Consider the following 9,004-nt stretch of genomic DNA (forward strand, 5'->3'; position numbering starts at 1 on the left):
TACAAGAAATGTGCTGCTTGACCCCCACCCCGCCCTGAGTCTAGGGAGCCTGACTAAATTATCATATTTTCCCCACAGCTTCTTAGCTCAGTTTAGTGAAAAACTAAAGTGTCTCCACTAGAAGAAAACCCTGTTTGAATAGTAAGCTCACTTCTTAATGCTTCTCTTCTTTCCAACTTCTTGGCCCCTCAAGTCCTGGCTGCAATTCCAAATTTATGAAGCCTTCAAATACATTTATTTTGTATAGGACTTACAGTTTTCTTCACTGTAAGTAATGGTATGCTACGAGCTACTGCACGAAAGCTGGAAGAAAAAAATTCCTCTTCTTTTCTTTTTCTTTTGTTTTTGAGGTAGTAATAGGTAAGTTATTTTATTTAAAAGATGACTGGTAAGGAGGTCTTAACCTTTGACTAGGTGTTGTCAGCACCACACTCACCCAGTGAGCAACTGGCCATCCCATATGGGATCCGAACCCATGGCCTTGGTGTTATCAGCAGCACACTCTCCCGAGTGAGCCACGGGCCGGCCCTAGGTAAGTTATTTTATTCTGAGCTTCTAGGTCTTAAGGGCTTGATGTATCAGCTTCCCCAGGAGATCCTCCATAATTCGATTAAGCAATAAAGACATAAATAAGAAACTTTATACGTGGATGAAGATGCTTTTACCCTGGTTGCCTTTGGAAGCTCAATATTCTACTCAAAATTTAACATCAGGAATTGCACATTCTCACAGAGCAATAAAGCAAGGAACTTTGTTTTCCCCTTCTTGTCTCCTCGTGATTATTTCACTTTTCGGTGCTATCACTATCACATAGCTACTGACATTTAAAATACTTCTAAAAAAAGTATTACAGGGGCTGGCCCGGTGGCGCACTGCTATAGTGCATCGCTTGGGAAGTGCGGCGGCGCTCCCGCCCGAGGGTTCGGATCCCACATACAGACCGGTTCCCACTCACCGGCTGAGCGAGGCGCGGGAGCAACACCGAGGGTTGCGATCCCGTTGCCGGTCCCCGGTCCGGTACGGGGGCAACACTGAGGGTTGCGATCCGTTGCCGGACACGGAAAAAGACAAAAACATATAAATAAATAAATAAATAAATAAAAGTCAAATATCAACCTGGACTTGGTTCTTCATTTGAATTTTGTTCGTTTGTTTATTCAACAAGTAGTGACTGAACTCCTATGTGCCAGAAGTTGAAGACACAATGTTGAAGAAAACAAAGTCCACGACCTTGTGAAACTGACAGTAGAGGGGAGACCAGAAAAAGAAAGAAGAAAATATCTTTAATAGAGTCCACACTGAAATTGCTCTGATGAGAGACAATGGACTCTGGGAACACATGGGAGGGGTATTACATGCATACACACTGTCTCCTACACTTATAATTTTTAACATTATAACATAAATTACCATATGATGCATAATACTTTCTAATCTTTCAGAAAAAAAAAATCACTTTCCTTTTGATATATTTTAATCTTTACACAATGTAAACATTTTTCATGGCCCTTTACCAGTTTCTCCTTAACCCTCCTCCCCCTCCCTCTTTCCTCTCTGGTGGTCTCTGTTCCATTCTCTCCTTTTGAAAGTTCAAGGGAATGTTGTGATTATTGTATCTTTCTTTATTTTTTTATTTTTTTCAGCTCCCACTTATGAATGATCATAAAGACTGAAGAAGTTATCAACCAGGTTTTGCTAAAGCCAAGACTGAAAATGAAGAGGAAGGAGCACTTTAACAAAAAACAGTTTAGGGCCGGCCCGTGGCTCACTCGGGAGAGTGCGGTGCTGATAACACCAAGGCCCTGGGTTCAGATCCCATATAGGGATGGCCGGTTCGCTCACTGGCTGAGCATGGTGCTAACAACACCAAGCCAAGGGTTAAGATCCCCTTACTGGTCAACTTTTATAAAAAAAAAAAAAAAAAAAAAGACAAAAAACAGTTTAAACCTACACTCTGAGATCTGCCCACTGCCTTTCATCTGTATGGTCCATTTTATTTATGACCACAGCAAAGTAACATAAATTTGGTGCCTGCCTTACTGCTATTTTTGAATTGGCTCATTGTTGAACCACTTTTTGTTTGTTTAGAAAGGAAAGAGAGTACAAGAACCACAGTAACTGACAAATTTATAATCACTAAATATTAAAAATTTCTCATCAAGGAAAAATGAGAGCTGTTAGGATTATCATTGAAGTCTGCAAAATAATGATATCAAGTAAGATTCATTCACGAATAATTCTAGAATATCAACATTAGAACAAGGCAAGTAAGAAAGCTAGTTTTAAGACAATGAAGTGACAATATAGTGACATTAATTATAATTCACATAAGATTTATGGTTTATAAGTCATTTAAAAATGTATTCCAGTCATTTTGCTTTTGGAAAACATATGTTGAGTAGTTGTGTAGTTGCGTGTGTAGTTTCATAGTTGTGTGTGTGTGTGTGTGTGTGTGTGTTTTATTTCCATGTTGTAGAGAAGACTTTAAGAAGTCTTATAACTTATTCAAATGCACACAGCTAGTAGGTGGTAAAGCCAGAATAAAAACCCAACTCTAATTTTAAATTTTTGCCATTTTCAGAATGTGATAAAAACATGAAACTTGCTACTTTAAAGGATGGTGTGGCTATGAAATATGAATAAGCCCAAACTGAATTATATCAGCTTGAGACATGGGTGCTTTTTTGCTAATAGAATTATGCAGGCTTTGTGTGCTCACAGACATCACCTTAGAAATTCAGGCAGAGGACTTTTGGTTATAGAAAACAAATTGAACCCATGTATTTTAACCACTCCTACTTTCTGAAAGCCTACAAAAAGGGTGATAAAGGCATTAAAAGGCAGGTATACTACATTAACCCACGGAATGTTACATTAACACCACATTCACAAATATGTTACGTTAACCCACTGGTACCAGGAGAACAGTAGGGGGAGACAGTGTGAAAAAATATAGAAAGCTGGAAGGCATAGGAGTAATCAGTAACTGACTCATTAGTCCGCAGAATTCTAAATTCTGAGCTACTTGGTGGAAACAAATATCCGGGTTTATACCGTATCACTCATGTGTTCAGTAATTTGGTGGCATAGCTCACCTCTGTAAGTAGGGGTGATGGTGGGGATAAAAACAGGAGGGCTACTTGAAAGTAGGTTGAAGAAGTAGTCAGATCCCCAAATTCCCTCTTCTACTCAATGGAATAATGCTTCCCCTGCCCTAGAGGTTATAAGGAATTTAATCCTCAAAGCAATCTTGTGAAGTAGGAACTATTATTAAACTCATGATGTAAATGAGGCAAAAAGGCTCAGAGAGGTTAAATAAATTGTCCAAGATCACACGTGTGATCTTGAATCAAAATTTGACATCAAGGAATTTGAACTCAAGCTCAATCACTCTGATTCCAGAGCCTATTCTCTTAACACTTCTCTATGTACTTCTCTATAGATGTGAAAGACACCAGAAGATGGATAGTATTAAAGCTGTGACATATATAAATCACAGAAAAATGTAAAAAAGTTTGGGAAGTGGCAAATGACTCTACCCTGGAACACTCCTCTGAGAATTAAGCATGAGCTCTAGAGGGTAATTTAGGAACACAAAGAGGGCTTTTCCCTCCCTGCACAGAGGATTTGAAATTCTCAGTATGAACAGATACTTGGAAAACACTGAGTCACCAAGGTCCCAATGTTAACCCACAAAGCTCAGTAATTTCTTCCCTAGAGAGCCTGATCAGACTTTGCATAAAATCCTAAATGAGGGGCTCATTCTCCAAGCTTCCCTACAAGTTCCTGAGATAACGTGAGATCCACAGAGAATAAGGTACGTTCACAATATTAGCCAACTGATGGTGTGGAGACACACAGATGATGCACTTGCCTTGCTCTGAAGATGCTATATGCGGATTCACAGACAGATGGGATGCTGCCTCCCCTACCATCAGAGCTTTGTCTCCTGCAGGACAGCGAAGTTTGGAAAAGAACACTGAAGGTCTGGCACTAGTGAGGTCCTCAGGCAGAAGGAAGTCGGATGACTGAACCTAATCTGTTCTGTTCTGATGTTTCATTCCCACAGCTACAGCAGTGGAAAGGTGTGGGAAGTCCACCTGCCCTTCCAGAACAGTTCATCACGGTTTTGAGGTAAGATGGGATGAAGGGGATGGGTAGGAGGAATTCAGGACATCAGGGAGCACTCTCAGCACTTTCACTAAGCCAGGTACTGAGTATCTGAAAGGTAAGACGGAAAAAAAGGGTTGAGCAGTGGGCACTCGGCAGGGGAGTGGGTGGTGGGAGGAGGGGAGGGTGTCACTCACAGTGATGTCACTGTCCCGGACCTTGAGAAATGCCCACAGAAAGTGGTTCCAAGTAGCATCTCTGGCTCCTCTGCTCTCCTGCTGTGTGACCTCGGCCAGCGCATTCATCTCCTCAAGATGTTTTTTCCTTTTGTCCCAAATGTGGACATGACTTGACGTCTATGCTAAAAGACTTCATCCTGGATTGTGTCAGTCCAGGGAGGTGAGCAATTGGAGTTGACATCTGAAAACATGGAAGGAAAGGGCAAATGAGCGAAGAAATCTAAAAGAGAGGAAGTCATTGTTGCTTGGCTCTTCTTCCAGAGTGACTCACAGTCACTGTGGCAGGTCATTTGAGTTTAATTAATCTACTTTGCCTGAATTCTCACCTTCACACTCCCATGTACCTTTTCATTATCAACCTATTCTTCGTGGGCCTCTGCCACTCCTTGGTCACTACCCCCAAAATGCTAATGGCCTTTGTGTCAGAGATCTTGATCTCCTTTGTAGGATGTATGACTCGGCTGGTTTTGTTTTTCTATTTCTTTGTCCATTCTGAATGCTATGTACTGAAAGCCATGGCCTATAATCTCTATGTGGCCATCTGCAAGCCCCTGCTGTATACAGTTGCCATGTCCCTTCAGGTCTTCTCTGCTGATGTTTGGTTCATACGTGATGGGGTTTGCTGGAGCCTTGGACCACACAGGAGCCATGGTCAGATTATCTTTTTGTGATTCCAGCATCATCAACCATTATAAGTACGGCACCTTCCCCTCCTCCGGTTCTCCTGCAGCAGCGCCTATGCCCGTGAGCTGGTGGATTCATTACGGTGAGCACAGTTGTGATAATGTCCAGCTTCATCATCTACATTTCTTATGCTTTGATCCTCTCCAATATCCTCCGCATTTCATATCTGAGGTTGGTTCGAAGCCTTCAGTACCTGTGGTTCCCACATAAAAACTTCTGCTCTCTTCTATGGTTCTGCGTCATTTACACATCTCAAGACCTCTTCTTTTGGTTCTGTGAGCCAGCGGAGGTTCTTCTCAGTACTTTATACCAACGTAGTGCCCATGTTGAATCCCCTCATCTACAGCCCGAGGAACAAGCTTGTTGGTTCAGGGTGTGTGTGTGTGTTTCCCCATAATTTCCTTCTGAACACGATTTTTATTGTAAAGATTTTTTTCATGTCCTATAAACATGCAAACCTACCATCGAACCTCGTGGTTACTCTCGGTCCCTTGCTTACTCACTGACCTAAGCTTTGTTCTTCACAGCATGCTCCAGAGACTCAGCCTGAGACCCACTGCTTTTTAGATTAGACCACTTCTCACGTTGCCTCGTTCCGTGTACTTTCCACTCATAAGCAAGCATTACAGGGGAACACTGTCTGATGAGGTCACCTTCTCTTTATTTTCCCTGGAAGTAATTATATATGGCCCTTTTGGATTTTCAGTATTTTTCAGATTTCTGCTAGATGACAAGAGGTTGGGTTATAAATTACAAATTTTCCAGAATTTCAGAGTTCTTTTAGTCATGGCTTCTATTCTGGATGCTGTGCCTCACAGATAACGTTTAGGTAGATAACTTGTTGTCCCTTTACGTTTTTTTATTCCTGAGGTTGGGTAAGGATGAGTGGGGCTCATCAATCTTCCCACCTTCTTCACACTCACCAATAATGGAAACTACAGACATGTCTCGAGAAACATGGCTCTTTCATAGCATTGGGTCAATGGTCTGATATCATAGAAAGAATAAAGACTGTCACTATCTTGTCTGTTCATCAGCTTATTTCTCCTAATATTTTCATAATTTTTGACAAATATTTTGAGATCTATAAGTGAATGAAATAACACTCGCAGTCAGTAAGTGTGGGTGGTTTCAGAATAAAGTGTCAGGTCCAACATAAGGCTTCTCTGCGCAGATGAATTTCTCTTTGCAAAGACTGCAAGCATGTTCACCTCTCTTCAGATGTAAAAACAACTATGGGCACAACCTTGTCATGGAGGGTTTTATGCTTTCAATTTGTAACTTCACCTTGGAGAAGACTACATTAATGTTTGTTGAGCTCCTGCCACAGGTTGTCACTTTATAATGTTATCATAATGCAAGTCTTAATGTCCTGTTCTGTAGATGAAGAAACTGAGGCTCAGAGATCCAGCTCCAGATCACACAATTAGTTTTTGGCAGAGCCCAGCTTTATTCCTAATTTATCTAATTTGAAGCCCTGTGTTCTTAACACAATATCATTTTGTACCTCAGGTTGGAATTTAAGGAAAAAATAGGAAATATAAGAGAAGGAAGATGAAAATCTGGAGAATTGTTTTGGAATCAGACAGAGTGAAGGTAGGAGTGACACCCTGCCGAAAATCCTTGTAATGGAAGAATGGCCCATAAAAAATTTAATGCCAAACTGGAGTCATGCTCATGCTTCTAGAAATATTTAGTTCAACTTTTTAATAATATTTAACATAATATAACATTGGTAAAGCATGATAGAATCTCCATGAATTTTTTAAAAAGACAACTTATTATGATATTTTGCATTTTGAAAAAGAAAAAAAACTAGTGTTTTCATAATGCAAAATATCAAAAATACCACCTCACCAAATTTCTTGTTTTAAGTATATACAGAAATATAACACCAGTTTCTTTCCATTGGTGATTCTCAGTGGGGTCCAAGACAGACCCTGCCTTAGGAAGCTCCACAAAGCCTCAGTGGTACCAGTGAGATCATTAAGCTTAGTCAAAAGGGATCACAGGGAGAGTAGCTTATAATTATGGAATAAGTTAACACAAGTTAGGGAATAAGAGAAATGAACCAAATTGATTTAAATTAATTTAAATTAATGTAATCTAAGTTTTGTTGAATTACCATTGAAAGAGAGAGAGATCTTTCTATCTCAGACTGTCATAGTTTTTATTACATTTCGTATAATCAAGTAGAATTTGACCACCGGGTGTCACTTCTTCCTTATTTCTCCAACACATGGTTAGACTAGAATCTGGCAAAATACGTATTTATGAAATTAGCACCTCAGACTTTTTTGACATCAGTTTTACTCTAAAGCAAAGTAAAAGTTTGTGTGTTTTAACAAAAACTCATTTTTTTTTCATAGAATGAGCTTTCTTTAAGTCCATACCTATAAATCTTGGAGACTGAAAAAAGAGCAGTCTCCAAGATTTATAGTCATGTATTTAAGGAAAGCTTGATACAATCAGAAGAAACGTCATTCTTTCTGCTATAATGCGCTTGTATTTCAAATTGACAAAAGTTCCTGAGTAATCAGCATTCCCATTTGCAAAATAACTTGGTATTCCTGGGGAGCTTGGATCTCCTTTGAAACAAAAATATCCCTGGAAATGAAGAAAGAACTGTTTGGTTTAGTTACAATAAATTAGGAAAAACACACAATTTCACCTTCATTAACTAAAATGAAATAGAGATGTGTCGCATCCTTTATTACATACATACAATTAAAAGCCTACCTCCAAAATTCAATCTAAAGCCTATGTCAGTAGAAAATAATATAATCAGATAAATAAATGACATGTGCATGCAAAGTGGCTGTAGCATTTTTGGAACATAAAAATTCAGTGTTGGTAGGTAGAATTGATCATCCAAGGGTGGCAGCAGAAACGCAGTAGAGAATGTCTGCACAGTCCCCATGCCTTCCTTGAACCACAGAGAACTGATCTCATTTGTTTCCTCACTAGGACTGACAGTTGAGTTGCCCTAAATCTTAGGCTATTAGAATATCAGGAATCGGATTCCACTCCAGGAAAACCACCATTCATGATTCCCATCACGGATGTTTGGGGGGGGAAATTGGTATGATATTACACGTAAAGTTTTGTACTCTGATCTTTTTCTCCCTTGCTATCATGAACATTTTGCCAAGTCGGTGAATATTTCCCTTTGTGAAAGCACTGCTCTGGATGCCATGCTCTCTCTTACCGCTTAGACTTTTCACTAATATTCATTCTTCCTAGGATGTTGTTTCTTCTGAAAAGCTTTATTTTATCACATTCACTTACCACCACCACCACCTCTACCTAGATTTAGCTCCTTATCTATATATGTAGAATATCTCATTATATAAGGGAAATGCAGTTTCTTAGTATCAGGTGTTTTAAATATCTTGAGTCTGTAATGCACTCACAAGGTTCAAAATTCAAAAGGTACAAAACAGATATGCAGTGAAAAGTCTCCTTACACCCCTGTCCCCCAGCCACCCAGTTTTCCTGCTTGGAGGCAACCCCTGCTGTTACTACCACTTACTCCTAGGGCTACCGTTGATATTTTATTCACATAGAATGAAATTCATAGACCTTCTCCCACTGCTTTTCCATAAATAGTAGCATACCGTATGCACCGTTTTTCAGCTTGCTTTTTATCTCATGCTTATCCCGGAAACCCTGGTTACACTGTCCTAGGGGCGGGGTGGGACAGCGCTAGAGCTCTACCTGCCTCCCCACCCCGGGCCATGGGTTTCCATCCAAATGAAAAAGGAGGGTGGAGGGGGGCCTTCCAGACATGCAACGACCCCCTCAGAAAATTCCCGAGGGGATCGGCGAAGGGGCTGGCGAGCAAGCCACCCGGCAGGCGCGGAGCCGCAGCGAGCGGGCTGCAGGAGCTCCGAGACCCGGCGGGACGTCGCGGGGAGCGCTGCCGGCGCCGAGCGTGCTCTCCGGGGCTGGCTGGGAAGGCGCCGTCCCCC

The 9,004-nt window shown here is 40.8% G+C and overlaps 1 pseudogene; it reads left to right on the plus strand.

Annotated features, from left to right (window-relative positions):
* The first annotated feature begins 4,024 nt into the window (after nucleotides 1-4,024).
* The window catches only part of LOC103586760, a 6,287-nt pseudogene continuing 1,307 nt past the window's right edge, over nucleotides 4,025-9,004 (plus strand).

This window comes from Galeopterus variegatus, unplaced genomic scaffold (genome assembly GCF_000696425.1).
Source record: "Galeopterus variegatus unplaced genomic scaffold, G_variegatus-3.0.2 Scaffold372, whole genome shotgun sequence".
NCBI classification, from domain to species: domain Eukaryota; kingdom Metazoa; phylum Chordata; class Mammalia; order Dermoptera; family Cynocephalidae; genus Galeopterus; species Galeopterus variegatus.